The sequence below is a fragment of the Rhipicephalus sanguineus genome, chromosome 7 (assembly GCF_013339695.2).
Source record: "Rhipicephalus sanguineus isolate Rsan-2018 chromosome 7, BIME_Rsan_1.4, whole genome shotgun sequence".
In the NCBI taxonomy this organism is placed as follows: domain Eukaryota; kingdom Metazoa; phylum Arthropoda; class Arachnida; order Ixodida; family Ixodidae; genus Rhipicephalus; species Rhipicephalus sanguineus.
The window spans coordinates 46,871,257-46,886,377 of NC_051182.1; the positions used below are offsets into that span (position 1 = coordinate 46,871,257).

At 47.8% G+C, this 15,121-nt stretch overlaps 1 non-coding gene across 1 annotated transcript; it reads left to right on the forward strand.

Annotated features, from left to right (window-relative positions):
• The first annotated feature begins 6,338 nt into the window (after nt 1-6,338).
• On the forward strand, nt 6,339-6,412 carry Trnat-cgu (transfer RNA threonine (anticodon CGU)). The gene has a single exon. It is a non-coding gene; the product is annotated as a tRNA-Thr (tRNA).
• The last annotated feature ends 8,709 nt before the right edge of the window (nt 6,413-15,121 follow it).

The following is a 15,121-nucleotide window of genomic DNA, read 5'->3' on the forward strand; positions in this document are numbered from 1 at the left end:
TAGCGATCGGCAAGGCGATACTCACCCGTATACATTGGACACACAAAATATTGTTGTAATAAATGTGCTGTTGAAGAGGGTGCAAACCTTTACCTTTACAATACGTATTTCGTGTGTGTGTGCGCGTGCGCGCGTGCATGCGTGCGGATATCGCTATCGCGTTCAAGTTTAACGGTTTATCAATTTTTGTTACTGGCTTGCCTCCACGGCGGTACATAAATGGTGCCTATCCTTAAACACTGCTTATGACCGTTAAATCCTCAAACGAATCTGCCTTTGGGGCCGCCGCGGTGGTACAGTGGTTACGGTGCTCGGCTGCTGACCCGAAGATCGCGGATTCAATCCCGGCCGCGGCGGTCGCATTTTTAATGGAGGCGAAAGTGCTAAAGGTCCATTTACTTCAATTTAGGTGCACGTTAAAAAGCCCCAGGTGTGTCATATTTCCGGATATGAGCTCTCCACAACGGAGTGACTTACAATCATATTGGGGTTTTGGCGCATAAAACCGCAATAATTCATTAATTAAGCTTTCTTTGTGTATTCAGCTGCAGTACAGTTTCTAAGCACTGTATACCGTGTCCTAGGAGGGTACAGTTACCTGCCTTGCTTCGGGTACTAAAGCAAGAAGTCAGCAATGCTTTGTTGCCGCATGAAGAGTTATGTAGTGGGTCATTCGGTTAGAGCTAATTAAACGGACAGCCTTGAGAAATCACGTTGCCGAAGGTAGCTAGTAATATAATCCCACGTAGGGACCCTCAGGCCAAACTGAGGGCCCGATCGAGGGCACGTACTCTGGATGGCCAGGGTTTGGTCATTGAGTTCGGGGCTTCGCAAGCCTCATGCGCTTCTGAATATCAGTTACCATTGCTACATCTCTGCATTACTGTACAAGGTTGCGTAAAATGTGAAGTCATATTTAAAAATAAAATTGTATTTTTTGTAATTTATTACCTTACTTGCAGCAGCAAGTTCTGCATATGCTTAAAAAATTTTTGCTTTACATTAGCTGACACATAGAGAGCGTCCGTGATGCAAGTAGTGCTGTAGTGTTGATTGTGTGCAAGAGTATTTGTTGCTTGCCGGAAATTAAATGTCATGTACGCCGGCTACCAAAAAAAAAGGCAAATAAACCTACTATATGCGCATGTGTGTCTGGGTTTCTTAATAAGATGGCAAGAGTGCTCGTGATATTATCTGTAATAAGTTTCACGCCCACCTTCATACGTCCGCGCGGCCGGTCCTAAACTCAACCACCGTGCAACATAAAATCAACAAAACATCAATATATTTTTCAACATGTACTTTTGATTGGAAAGAATCAATGACAATTTCGTTGTCTAGTCATTGAGAAGATTCAACGACATTTGACATTTAGTTGAAAAGTCATTGATTCAACCATTCATCAATCATTTGTCAACAGTTACTCAATAGTCATTTTTATAAGGGAATGCATTTCATTATGTTCCGGATCTTGTCAGACTCAGACATGGTTCCGTTGGCCTTCTTACACAAGTCGAGGACGTCTTCGATATAACTTGTGAACGATTCACCGGCCTGCTGAGATCGCTCACGTAAGCGCTGTTCGGCTTGCAGCTTACGAACTGCTGGGCGGCCAAAAACGCTTATGACGGCGGTCTTGAAATCGGCCCAAGTCGCAAAATCGGACGCGTGGTTGTTGTACCACAAGCTTGCTACGCCCGCGAGGTAGAACACCAAGTTGCTTAACTTGCCTTCTTCGTCCCATTTGTTGGGGATGCTGACGCGCTCGTAAATTGCGAGCCAGTCCTCCACGTCGGTGCTATCGGCGCCAGTGAAGATAGGTGGGTCGCGTATACGGGGGACACCGGGACATGTGCTCGTTGCGAGAGGAGGCGTTGCTGGGCGGCGTCTTGAGGCATGGTAGATGGCAAGGTACGGGTTCGGAGCTCCAGGGGCATTGAATGGGAGCAGAGCACTCTCCACCAAATTGTTAAGGTGTTTAATAGACAGCACTCAACGACAATGAGTAATGGCGACAGTCACGGCAAGGCACGAACTCCCTGCGCGAGCGGCGTTCTTTCTTCAAGCAACCAAAGAGGATGACCCAAAAGAAGGCGCTGGGGAGGGTAACCCATTACCATGTCCCAAGGCTTCTCTACAATATATATATATATATATATATATATATATATATATATATATAGATATATATATATATATATATATATATATATATATATATATATATATATGTATATATATATATATATCTTTATTATATATACTTATACATATACGGTGAATGGCGGCGACGGGGACGGACATTGTCCAGCCGAGACTGTCCATATAATTGCTATCGCAATAAAAGATAAACTACCCGGTAGAATGGAGAAATGAAAAGAAGTTGCTAATCTCTGCTTCTGGCTATCAAGAACGCATTGGTCCATAAAACGCAAGAAAATGAAATTTCAATAAAACGCTAGTAGCAGCATGATTTAACCAAGTAGCAGCTGATTTGCTTATCACAAAATACAAGAAAAACGTCGCCACAGCATCTCCGAATATGTGTTCTATACATAGGCATGTGCAGGGTTCTCCACTGGAAGGGAAGGGCAAGGTTTAACCGAAACGCCCCCCTCCCCCTCCCTCCCCTCTGAAAGAGTCCGACGGTAAACAAGCTTCGCAATGCTCGCAAGAATGAAAATCAAGCAATGCCACGCTTCTCACAACGACGTGCCATTGGTTACCGGATTTTGGGGGGTAAAGGTGCGAAGTAAATTTTATAAATTGTTCTTGAAATGTGGTCCTCGGCTGCCTCTGTTATTAGAAATTTGCATGGCCGTAACTCAGCACATTAGACTATCATAGGGACGGTCCGCCAGAGGAAAGATACGGGATTAATGTCACCTCTCCCATGAATAATTAGGGGGACGCACCCCCTCCCCATTTCACACACTTCGTTAAGGAGCTAGTTGCGCAGAAATTACGGTGTCGGCGTCGTTGGTTGTGAGCGAAAAATCAGGGTTTGCCGTGAGCGTAAATTTAAGTCAGATTCGAATAAACAAATAAAAGGTCTCGGGAAGAGAAATAACCTGACCCAGGATTTTTTTGCGTGGCAAGCAGGCGTTCTACCGCAAACCCACACCCGTTCTTGATAATGGCTCGGAAAAAAAAAAACCCTACCCAAATGTCATGTAGACCGAGGAGTGCCTTTAAGGCATGTAATAATGCGTGGTAAAAACGTACAGTCGCACCATCCGCTGAAATACGTTAACGGCGCAATGAGTGCTTGGTTTAAAGGCCCGCCACTTACAAAGCACGAGGCAAGATCAATCAATATTATAGGCCACGGCGTCAACAAATCGTGCAGCTGCGCAAGGGCGCCTGTTGCCTTACGGACGCCTAGTGAGTACTTTACCAAATTTTAAAAGGTAAAATTATGGTGTAGTGAGCACTTGGCAAGTGTACCTGGAGTGGGCATTCTAGGGGTGCACCCAGACGTTCCGTTCATTCCGGCACGGTTGAGCTATCCACCGAGAAGTGAAGCCACGCTAGCGATTGAGAAGGAGAGGCGAACGGGGCCCGATTACGCTGTCGCGTTGTACTCTTGAAGGCGAAGCTCAAGAGTGCTACCAAGTTTATGTTCTACACACTTTAAACAAGGAAGGAAGGAACAGGAGAGGGAGGAAAGACCGGGATGTTATCAAGTGTAGCAGAACTTATGCATTGCCTTAATCTGGGGGAAATAAATAAGGGAGTTTGAAAGTTACAGGTAAAGAAAAAAAAGAAAGAGGCAAAAGGAAAGTGCACAGTCACAAAGCTACACTCTGCACAGTCCGCATTGTGGATATCAGCATGGAGGAGCAGTAAGCTCACCGTGCCAGAGTTGATTCATTCGACTCCGCGCAATTTGACTAACTAGAAAAAACTATCTCATTACTTCAAGGCAAACAGGGACATTCTATTCATTGCTCTCAAAGCGGCTTCCACTCGAGCCCTCTAATTGCCACAGCTGGTGGTACAGGAGCACTGAAGCGCTGTGAAAGTTGCGCCCGAAATCTTACAAGCGTGCGCTCGCTGGCACGAAAGGAGTGAAGAAGCGCTTGAAGTGTGAGACAACCCGTGTTAGTTTGCTCGCACTTGACGGATACTAAAAATTTTAAATCCGTCAAGTGCGAGCAATCCGGCGTCCTTTCAAAACGCAAATGGCGGCGCTTAATGTACCCCTTCTTGTGGCCATGTGACATCACGGCTGGGCGTGGCGGCGGCACGTGAGGTTACACAAGCTGCGTTCTGTTGCCATAGCGATGCGGAGTGACGTCATCGCTCAGCGAGGTTTTGCCACTCCATGGATTACACCTTACGCCCGGCTTAAACATAGGAGCTGCGAAAAAAAAAAACAGCGCATGATGACACAAAATTGATTGACACAGTGCTGTGGCGTTCTCGTCTTTTCCGTTGTTCTGTGTCATTCTACTGCGAGAAACATCCAGCTATGCAGTACAAACTAGCCCACCAGCCTGTTTTGTTGAACTTGTCGAGTGAAGCACAGCAGGAACAAACAAGAAAGTAAAAGAAAAATACTGTAGTAAAAGGTCCTTGGCTTAATTCTCTGTCGGTTACATTAGTTGTGTATAATGCAGAAAAAACGAGCCCCTCGGACAATTCCCCAACTTTCGTACGAGAAAAAGTGAGGTTCAATAAGTATGCAAAATAAAAAAAATTAGAGCATGCGAAGCAAGAAAACAAAGTTCTAGGCTTTGGGTTTTCGAACCCCATATGCTCTTTTCGTCAGACCAAAGGAATGCCAATTGGCTCAGACGTTTGACTCGGCTGACATGATTCACCCCAAGCCCTGACAACTCCTTTCCTTGCTCTTTCATCAATATGGTCCGTGCCAACGGATGGTTGTGTTGAAGTTATAAAAAACAAACAATATGACTTTAGCCTTCGAGTCGACTGAGGCGGGTGCATATGGGACCCCGTGAGTTTTTAAAGCAAATCACGTGTGATAAAAAAAAATAAGCATGTGTAAAAGATACACCGCAAGTGGGAAACGTACAAGTTGGCTGCGACATTTGCCACATGGTGTGGGCATGCTAAAAAACCCCAAACCTTACTCCCTACCCAACCCTTCGCTGGAGGACTGGGCGGCAACCCTGCTCGGCTGCTCTGACCTGACGGCCCAACGGGCCTTGCCCGAGCGGGCCCGGGCCGCGGCCAAAGCCAATGGGCTCCCGTAAGAGGGAGCCCACCTCGTGTTTGTACGCGGCGGCCCCTTAAGGTACGCTCCCACTCTGCCTGTAAGTAATATCTGTAAAATGTTTTTTTAGCAGCAGCAGCAGCAGCAGCAGCCGCCGCCGCTTTTCATGAAATTGTTTGACAGTATATGCAAATGCATTAGATATCAGCTTAGTTACCCGCTTGGCTGCAGTTCCTGTATTTATAGCTTCGGAACAGCAGTAACTAATGACCGCGATAGAGTAACTAGTCGGCAAATAAAATCGGGCACCCTACGCGCGTGCGCTCGTTGCTATTTAAATGAATTATTCAATCCTGCAATGTCTCCAGCGGGCCGGCATTGGTGAGACATTCAGCGACCAAGCGGCACGCCCGGAATTGTGTTAAAATCCACTACTTGCCTACACTAGATTCATTATGCCAGCACATGAACGGCGAAGTAAGCTTTGGTGAGGAAACTGTGCTGCACAATGAAGATATAAAGGGTCGTCTCCGCACCCCCTCCCGCTCGGCAGCAAAATGTTTATGCCTCGAACTGGTGAAGACGGGGAGAGAGAAAAGGAAGGAAGGGCAGGGTGGTTATCAATGCTTGTGTGTTGAGTGTTGACGGCTCAGTTTTATTTAAAAGCTGGTGACAAAATACTGCTTTGAGTACAATAGTCACAGCTTGACACAACCTTAATGACAACCAAGAGATAATGAGGCCAAGGAAAGTATAGCGGACGTTAACTGTACTGTCTTAACTGCATTGTAGTAATTGTGATATATATCTGAATAAGATAATCTGGACAAAAAGACAAGTTGCCGCCGGCAGGGACCGAACCTGCAACCTTGGCTTACGCACCCGATGGTTGGGTCGAACAAAGAAACTAGCCATCAAAATACGCTTTCTTCGTTCATTCATAGCGAGGGTCTCGTTCCGGCAGACTTGATGCCTCCAGATACTATGCGAGCGCTTAGTGGTCAGCTGTCAGCTCGTTAAAGTTTCACATGCCGCCTGACGTCACCTGGCAAAAAAAAAAGAGTGTTCCACACTCGCCGTCATGGCTACGAGCGGCGCTAACACTTCCAGGTTTGCATGCGCCTAAATATCCGATTAAGTGGACGAGGGGAAAACCGCCGCCGTAGCTCAATTGGTTAGAGCATCGGGCTCGTAATCCGAAGGCTGCAGGTTCGGTCCCTGCCGGCGGCAAGTTGTCTTTTCGTCCACTTTACTTTCTTCACAGCTGTATCACTATTACTGGAATATAATTACAACAGTATAGCTAACGTCCAATGCACCTTCGTTGGTTTCATGATCTGATGGTTTGCATTGAGTTTGTGTGAAAGAAAGAAACAAACCCTCAAAATTCCCCTCCTTCATTTATAGTCACTGCTGAATTTCCACCCAAAGTTACAAAATATCTCGAAGGTTCTACTCGCTGCTGTTTACGAGCTTACCCTGGTTTACTCAGTTGGGGCATCTTTCGTCGATTAACAGTAACCGTTGCGTTCTCTTCCTATAGTTTGTCAATATTTGTTTCATGGTAAGTGTTGAGGTTTAGGACTGTGTTGAAAATAGTTGCCCCGCTAGTCCAAAGCTATTTGAACAGAACGCAGTTTAATATTAGTAGTCTTCGCATACCCCTAATGAATATGCAAAGCAAGCCTGCTTCGAGCAAACTGTGAGACTCTATTTCGGAAGTTACCCGTTGGGTAAACTTTCGAAAGAGAGACAAATAATACACAAAAACACATGACACGGTTAAGTTTGCAAGAGCAATACAATATACAAAATCATACAAAGAACCCCTTTCGTAACGTTTTCTGGGACGTCCTACAGTACGCAGGCGTATGTTGCAGTTGGACCGGCGGGCTATTATGAAACAGAGTACATGTCAACCTCCCTACTGCCCATAAAACGAAAGTGCGTCTTTAAAATTCATCAGGCGTTTCCACCCGCAACGCTTCTTCCGCATTATGTTGCCCGTGGCTCTTCATCTTAAAACGAGATTCGAACAGAAATGCTACAACTACCACCGACATCGAAATGCAGGTGGCGTTTTGGAAGTGGCTTCACGGCGACCGTTGTAGGAAGAAGTTCTCGTAAGATACGCTGCAAGCAGTCTTATTGTGGCTCTAGAGTGCGTTGTAATGATTGTGGTTTGACGGCGTCATTATTAGAGACAGTAGGCATTATTATTTTTGTCGATTCGCCCAACGTAACAACACGTACACCCGACCCGCCCTCGGAGAACCGTAGATCACAAACAGCTTATGTGGGCCGTGTCTGGTTGTAGGCCATAGCAGATGGTGTTGCTCAATGTACACAGGCGATTGATATCCCCACCTGACTTTCTTTGGCACGGCTTCAAGTGCGAAGCAGGAAAGAATTTGTGATATTCGGCATCGCTCTATACTAGAGGTAGAAGGTGCCATACGCCATCCTCCCCTCCACCTTCACCGTTGTCTCACCCTCGCTACGCCCGACCCAATGCCCGTACACTCCATGCGATGACCTTGACTGACGGGCGTGACACGTGCGCCACTCGGCTCGGTTGTAATCGCCGAGGTAATGGGTAACTGACATGAAAGCAGCAAGATTTCGCTCCTAGGTTTCTTCAGCTCATAATGATCAACTTCATAAGGTTTCTTCAGTCATAATGATCAACGTCAGCTCGGGGAAGAAGCAGGCTTCTTCCCCGAGCTGAAGTTGATCATTATGACGACGATGGCAGTGACAAAAGTGATGACAAGTGCAACATTTATTCTCCTTAGGGCACGCATTCTCTTTGACTAGGGGCGAGAATGAACTTCTGCAAGAGAGCCTCGGCTAAACTGGCAGGACTCTGTGCTCACAGATAGAGAAACCTGAAGTCCTAGAATGCCAGCGGCGGAATTCCATAAGCCGTATTCTTTCGTAAGCGATTTCTAAGGCACAATATGATTAAGCTATGAGTGCAATTACAACGACGGCTAATTTAGCTTGCGGCTTCAATGTGTGGGCAAGAAGAAGAAAAAAATGCTCGGATCAAACGACGAGGGAATGAAAGAGAGGTCATTGTGCAGTCATGATATGTCGTCAAAGCGCATAAGGCACCTGTTGGTGAGGTTATGCTTCATTTGCTAGCCACGGCTCTCCGTTTTATCCTTTCGTTTCCAAGGATACGCCAAGTGTTGACTAGCACGACAGCTCTCCCGCTACACTGTTACAGAAATGGCGCTGCAGTATATTGAGAAAACCAACGTCGTTGCCTACAGTGAATGCCAAACTATTCACTGAGCATGCGCCAGTATAAACAACGACCATGACAGTCAGCGTGGTCGTCCTGTCCGAATGTTCCTTTATGCTCCTTCACGCACTCGTCTAGCGGCAAAGAAGCAACGAAACATGCAGAACGCGGGCAGCAAGCTGTACAAAGAGGGGCCTCATGCTTTCATCCAAATAAATTATGGTGTTGTCACATTAACGTTGACCAAATGACGTTGTTCATCTATGTTCCCACAACAGCAATAGCTCGCAGCGAGTTGCTTCCTTTTCAAATGATAATTTCTGCTATGCTTCCAGTTTAGCTGGTGACTGTATAGGTTGCACTGCCTAACTAAAGGCTGGTGCATGTATTTGGAGATTATGTTCTCAGACACATTGAGAACAGTGCCATCTCGAACATTTCGCATCCCGTAAACTTTTTCTGTTGGGTGCACATCTATGTGAATTGTCCGTTCTGCATGAACCCCCTAAAAAAAAGCGGCTGCGTAGACCTAGGAATCGAGCCCGCACCCTCGGCCATACCAGCGCCACACCTTAGCAACTGAGCTATCGCGGCTGGTCAATTCGTATTCCCATCTTGCCACCACGCTGCACAACGCGTGAACGACAAGGCCGTTTGCTACGTGATCGCGTGTTCACCTTCATAAGTGTCATGGTTTTACGCTGACTACAAAAAGAAAGAAAGTTCAAACAGCGCACGCGGGTAACTGAGCGTCGATGCGGCGTGCGTGAGCTCTGCCGACAGCATACACACGTGCGGCAAACGCAATGTACTCGCTACCTGTATTGCGAAATAACACGGTGTGAGCAGCGGTAACTTCCCTGATCATGTTTTGTTCAACCAACGACCGCACGTTAGAAGCTCGACTGCGCGTCTCGAGTCGGCTCCTGAACACGCGTGTTGGTAATATATGTTCACTGACATGGCCCAGCTGTGATGCGTGAGCGAGGAAGAAAACGAAAATGGAAAAATTTAACGCGGCGTATATCAGAAGCGTCTTAGTGTGCTGTCCCACCCGGCCCATCAGTGTGCACGTATCGCGATATGCATGCTTATTACATTTGCCGGCAGTATACATGTGTTCACCGTCTTAAATGGTTGTCGTGCCTTGCAGGTGGTTCCTTCAGCGTCCATTGGGTCCACGGCACAATTGCATTGGCCTTCGGTTACTCTTCCCACAAGTATGGACAATGCACTCCGGTGCCATTTAAAACGCATGCAAAATTCCCGAGTCGCATAGCGTTTTTTTTTTGTTGTTGTTCACGCGCTTAGCGCAGGAAGTTAGCAATTAAAAGAAAGAAAAAACGGATGGACATCTAGACGCACGCAACTCTATAAGATGTCGTATAAACGAGGCCAAAACTCGGTCATCGTTTCTTCCCTCACGAATAAGGAAAGATCGTGACACCACGCACGATTACGCGGGTGCGTAGACGTGGTGCTTACACATGTTGTGTGTACGTATAGTGGATGATTGTAGAAACGGGAAGGCGTGTCGTTTCGTATCTGCATCAATCCATCTTTTTAATGTTTCAGTCGGGTATACAAGTGTTTAGAAAAACAACTTTATCGCTGAAGCGAAGTAATATACGTTTTACGTCTATGCATAATGTCGAGCGCTCGTTCCCTCACGACTTAATTTATTGCCTTTGTCGAGAAGTCGTTGGATAAACAGTTGCTAATACTTATATTCATTACTTTCCGTTGGCACGTACGCAACATTGTTTCATTGGCATTGCGCCATACTTGCTGTTTCAGATGTAGTGACGCGGTTAATCAACGACGGGATTGCAAATTAGCTGGAGGCGACGGTGCGCGCTGGTGTCTTGGAATGTCGTCACTTCTACGGAAAGGCCGCACTGCCTGACGCGGGCGAAGGGGGACAAGGGGGAGTGCGTATAGCGACATAAATAAACCGGACACGAGCGGCCTTGAGCGAGCGTAAATCAGTAAGGCCGTGACGCAACGCGCGCGATCGTAATTGACCGCCAGCGCGTTACTTGCTTGTGATGACGGCTCGAAGATCGTCGGCAAAACAATTAACCCTGTATAACAAAAACAGGAAAGAATGATGTTAGGCTTACATCGGAAGCCGCGTTGGATCGTTTTGTGACTGATGGCGCCTCGTTTGAGCTGTGGGAAATGTGCGTTGATGCTGCTCTCCCGTCAGCGATAAAAAACAACAAAAAAAGGGAATCGTGGTTTTGATCGTGCGAAGGGGTCGTACAGGAGGACAACTCACCGAAATTCGACAGTACAGGTAGAAAACGTTGAGTTTGCAACAAGAATCAAGAAATTGGATGACTTCATTATGCGGTCAGAGTTCGGAGCGTTACTCGGGACTTTAAGAGAAAATATTTTGCGCAAGGCCTGGGTTGCACTTGACGTACTTTTATTTAGTAAGTAAACGTGCATTTCTGACGCCACTATTCACCACGAGAAAGATCCCTGAGAAAGCAGTGCCGCCGCAGCATTCGACAGCTCCGTAGCCTACATTTGGTTTCAGGTGGCGATACTTCGTCGTGAGCATACAATGTTAGCCTGACATCGTAAGCGCAACGGCTACACTTGAACGACAGTGTATTGCGCATCGAAGTCACGTTTCTGTGCGTGCGTGCGTGCGTGCGTGCATGAGAAACCCACGTAAGATTCCCTTAATCGAATATATTGCCATCTTGCTAGTGCCCTTCTCGCGAAAAGGTACTGCTATAAATTACATATACCACATTAATTCCTCATTCATCAGCTAACCCGAAACTTATTATTGACTTGGAGTGCACCTAATGCCATCAGTATCATGGGTATCGCACATTCAAACAATCTGTTCGGAGGCATCACGCCCACTTCGATACCTACGTGGCAATCTTGAATACGCTGAGGTGTGTGGGGCTTTTTTCCCTCATCCATCTCCATTTACTACTATGTTGTACATGTGTGTAAATGGAAATCAATAAAAACGCCAGGCCTGCGCTGAAACCGCAGCACGGTCACAGCGAAAGCTGGAAGAGCGGCGTTTCTAGAGCCCGTTAAGCTCTCTTGGGGCTACAATACAAGTACACTAGAAAGGTACCCACTACGCCATAAATTACAATTTTTGTGAAGTTGGGAAGCATCTACTAAGCCATTACTCGTCATTCTGCGGAGAAGCGAGGCACCAGCTACACGTCTGTAAGGCATTATGTGCACTTTGTTGACGCGACGACTGATGACGATGAAGAATTATGGCTCAGCCCTTTGTAATGGGTTGGAATCTTCAAACGGCCCACCAGTCACGTAATTTGAATTGGGTGACGCCCGGTCGCTATTTCCCTCTTCCGTCATGCTGTATAACATACGTTGACGTGGGAGAGAGACGGGGGAGGGGAAGAACTTTACTGAGACCCCGAGGAAATGGATCATGCGCTTATGGGCTTCCTTGGCAACCAATACAAGTTCACTTGCGAGGAACCCACTACGCTATAAATCATTGTAATATTTTAGAAGTAGGGCAGCAGGCACTGTGCCATTTTTCTTCGCTCTACGGAGAGCGTTGGTACCTGCTAAACGCATGTAAGGCATTATGCGCACTTTGTTGATGCTGTGCCTGATGACGATGAAGAATTATGGCAGAGCCCTTTGTAATGGATTGGAAGCATTCAACAACCTACTCGTTGCGCAATTCGCATTGTGTCACGCCTGGTTACAAAATTCGCTTTGTGCGACGCTTGGTGCTTATATTACTCTTCTACCACGCTATACTGCATATGCTAATGTGGTTCCTTCCCGACGATGAAGTCTGTATAGGACCTTTTTGCAAAGCAGTTTCAAGCACCGGCATGGCTCAGAGGTTGAATACTGGGCTTCCACGCAGAGGGCCTCGGTTCGAGCCTCGTTCCCTCCTGGAAATTTTTTCTTGTTTCGAGCGATACTGGTTACGGACACCGGCGGCGGCGGCAGCGGCGGACAACTACGGCGCCAAGCACGGCCGGTGAAATGATCTCATAACAGCTTTCGCTGTAAAAATCAAATCAGAATGCTGGCATACCTAACATATGTGCGACCGAACCTCGAAGACGAACCGTCCATACGGCGTCCATCACAATGGTATCATGCCAGTGAAATTCAAGCCACACGAGACAGCGCTGCACATTTAGCATCCCGCCAATATACACCGTAGAACAGTATAACTGCTCTAAGACATACCCGATATCTTTCAGTACTCGAATTACGTCGCATAATTGCTCGTCTTGCCTGCACAATTGCCTGCCGGCTTCATTCCTTCCATTACCAGTCGCTTACAAGGCAAGGCACTACCAACCCCACCTCTGAGATCATCTTCGAGATTAGCCCACGCACAGCCCATCCCATGCATAAGTGGTCGATCATCGGCGAAGAGTAACTCTTGAAGGGTGAAATTGTCTAGTTGGTTGAACATATAACTGTAGGGGAAAAGCACGCAAGACGAGGACAGAAAAGGAACAGAAGCAATAGTTAGTCTTAATTATCTGTTCTCGTATTTCGCGCTCTTTCCGTGCATTATGATGAAAACCTCCTGCTTCCCCCGCACACAATAACCTAGTGGAACACGCTACTTCACACCATAGCGTCATGCTCAAATATACAGAAATTTCGCGAACAATTATCCCGCCGTCTGCTCTTAAAATATTACAGCATATCCACGGGGTGAATGATGATGAGTGGGGCGAAGCTCCGGAGAACATCATCGGTAAACCGTGAATACGAGTAATTCGCCCCACTACACGTGAGATATGTTAAACATCAAACTTTTATTGTTGGTTTCTGTGGTCCGTTCAATACCACCGCTTTGTGATCGGTGAAATGCAAGGAAAGCGGTTCTTGTATGGGTGTTACCATATATGGCAGGTGCCATATATGACATCAATCATGTTTTCATAACATCACATCTTTTCATCATATTTCATCATACTACAAGCATAGTTTTATAACATCTCGCATCTCGCATCGGCTGCTCAACAGTCACCTGTGAAGCGCCGGCGGTGGCCATTTCTCCTCATCTAGGGCCTGGCTGGAGAAGTTCCAGAGGGATGGTCTCGGGACTAAGGCCTCGCAGTCGGCGACTGTAGCGGTGGACAAGAGTATCCACTGCAGGAGCGGGTTGCGGGATCGGACTGGCAGAACTGCTTCGTGAAGGGGTGGTGAGCATCAGGCGTTGAAGTCCGAAGAACCGAAGACCCGAGCGTCGTATTCCTCAGAGAAATCGTGGTTGCTGCTCGAGCTTCCCACTTCGTCGACCTCAGTTATCTAGCCGGCCTTGAATACATCCGAAGAACCGAACACCCGAGCGTCGTATTCCTCAGAGAAATCGTGGTTGCTGCTCGAGCTTCCCACTTCGTCGACCTCAGTTATTTAGCCGGCCTTGAATACGTTTGAAGAACCGAACACCCGAGCGTCGTCCTCCTCAGAGAAATCGTGGTTGCTGCTCGAGCTTCCCACTTCGTCGACCTCAGTTATCTAGCCGGCCTTGAATGCGTCCGAAGAACCGCACACCCGAGCGTCGTATTCCTCAGAGAAATCGTGGTTGCTGCTCGAGCTTCCCACTTCGTCGACCTCAGTTATCTAGCCGGCCTTGAATACGTCCGAAGAACCGAACGCCCGAGCGTCGTCTTCTTCAGAGAAATCGTGGTTGCTGCTCGAGCTTCCCACTTCGTCGTCCTAAGTTATCTAGCCGGCCTTGAGCCGTGTTTTCATCATATACAAGTACCGCCATCTAGCGGACACTCCACGAACTAAACTAGCGGTGGCCACTACATAAATCGGGGACGCACGACCCACGGCTTAAGGAGCTTCGCCCCTAAAAAAATTGCACCATCTGCCGCTAAAGGGGACCGTGAGATGATGCGAAGCCGGAGTGCTTGCACGATCGCGTTCCGTTGGCGTTCGTTGGGCATGCTACCGAGCTCGCGCCGTGGAACGCGAAGAGCGACGCTACGCGCGTCGTATCTTCCATCTAGCCTGGCCGTTAATTCTCACAGGGCGAGCGGGGAACGCGGTCGACAGGCGGGCGAGAGGGGGCAGCGTAGGAGAGGAGAGAGAAGGGGAGGGGACGCGCATACGCTCGAGCTCATCGCGGCGTTGCGCAGGAGAGAATTTCGGCATGTCTAGCGCGCGTTTCCGAGGAAGAGTGGAAAGGGGGAGGGGAGTGGGGAAGAGGAGAGGGGTATGAGATAGGGGAGGGTAGAGGGAAAGTGGAGAGGGGAAGGAGTGAGGGTGAGCGGAGAGGGGAAGGGGAGAGGGTGAGTGGAGAGGGAAATGGGAGAGGGTAGATACAGGGGGAATGGTGAGGGGGAGTGGAGAGGAGGTGTGTAGAGAGGGTATGCGCATGCGCAGTAAGGGTGGTCACGCCGCACACCACCACCGGATTGAGCTCCGCCTTAAGATACTTCGCATCTAATACCGCACCCGCCACCGTTGTCTATAGACCATCGGAGCGGGTGCGGTGGTCGCGTGGTTATGGTGCTTTACTGCTGACACTAAGGTCGCGAGACCGAATCGCGGCCGCGGCGGCCGCATTTCGATGGAGCCGCAATACTAGATGCGCATATGGTTACATTTAGGACCACGTTAAGGAACCCCAGGTGGTAGAAATTTGCGGAGCCCTCCACTACGGTGTATCTCATGGTCACTTCGGG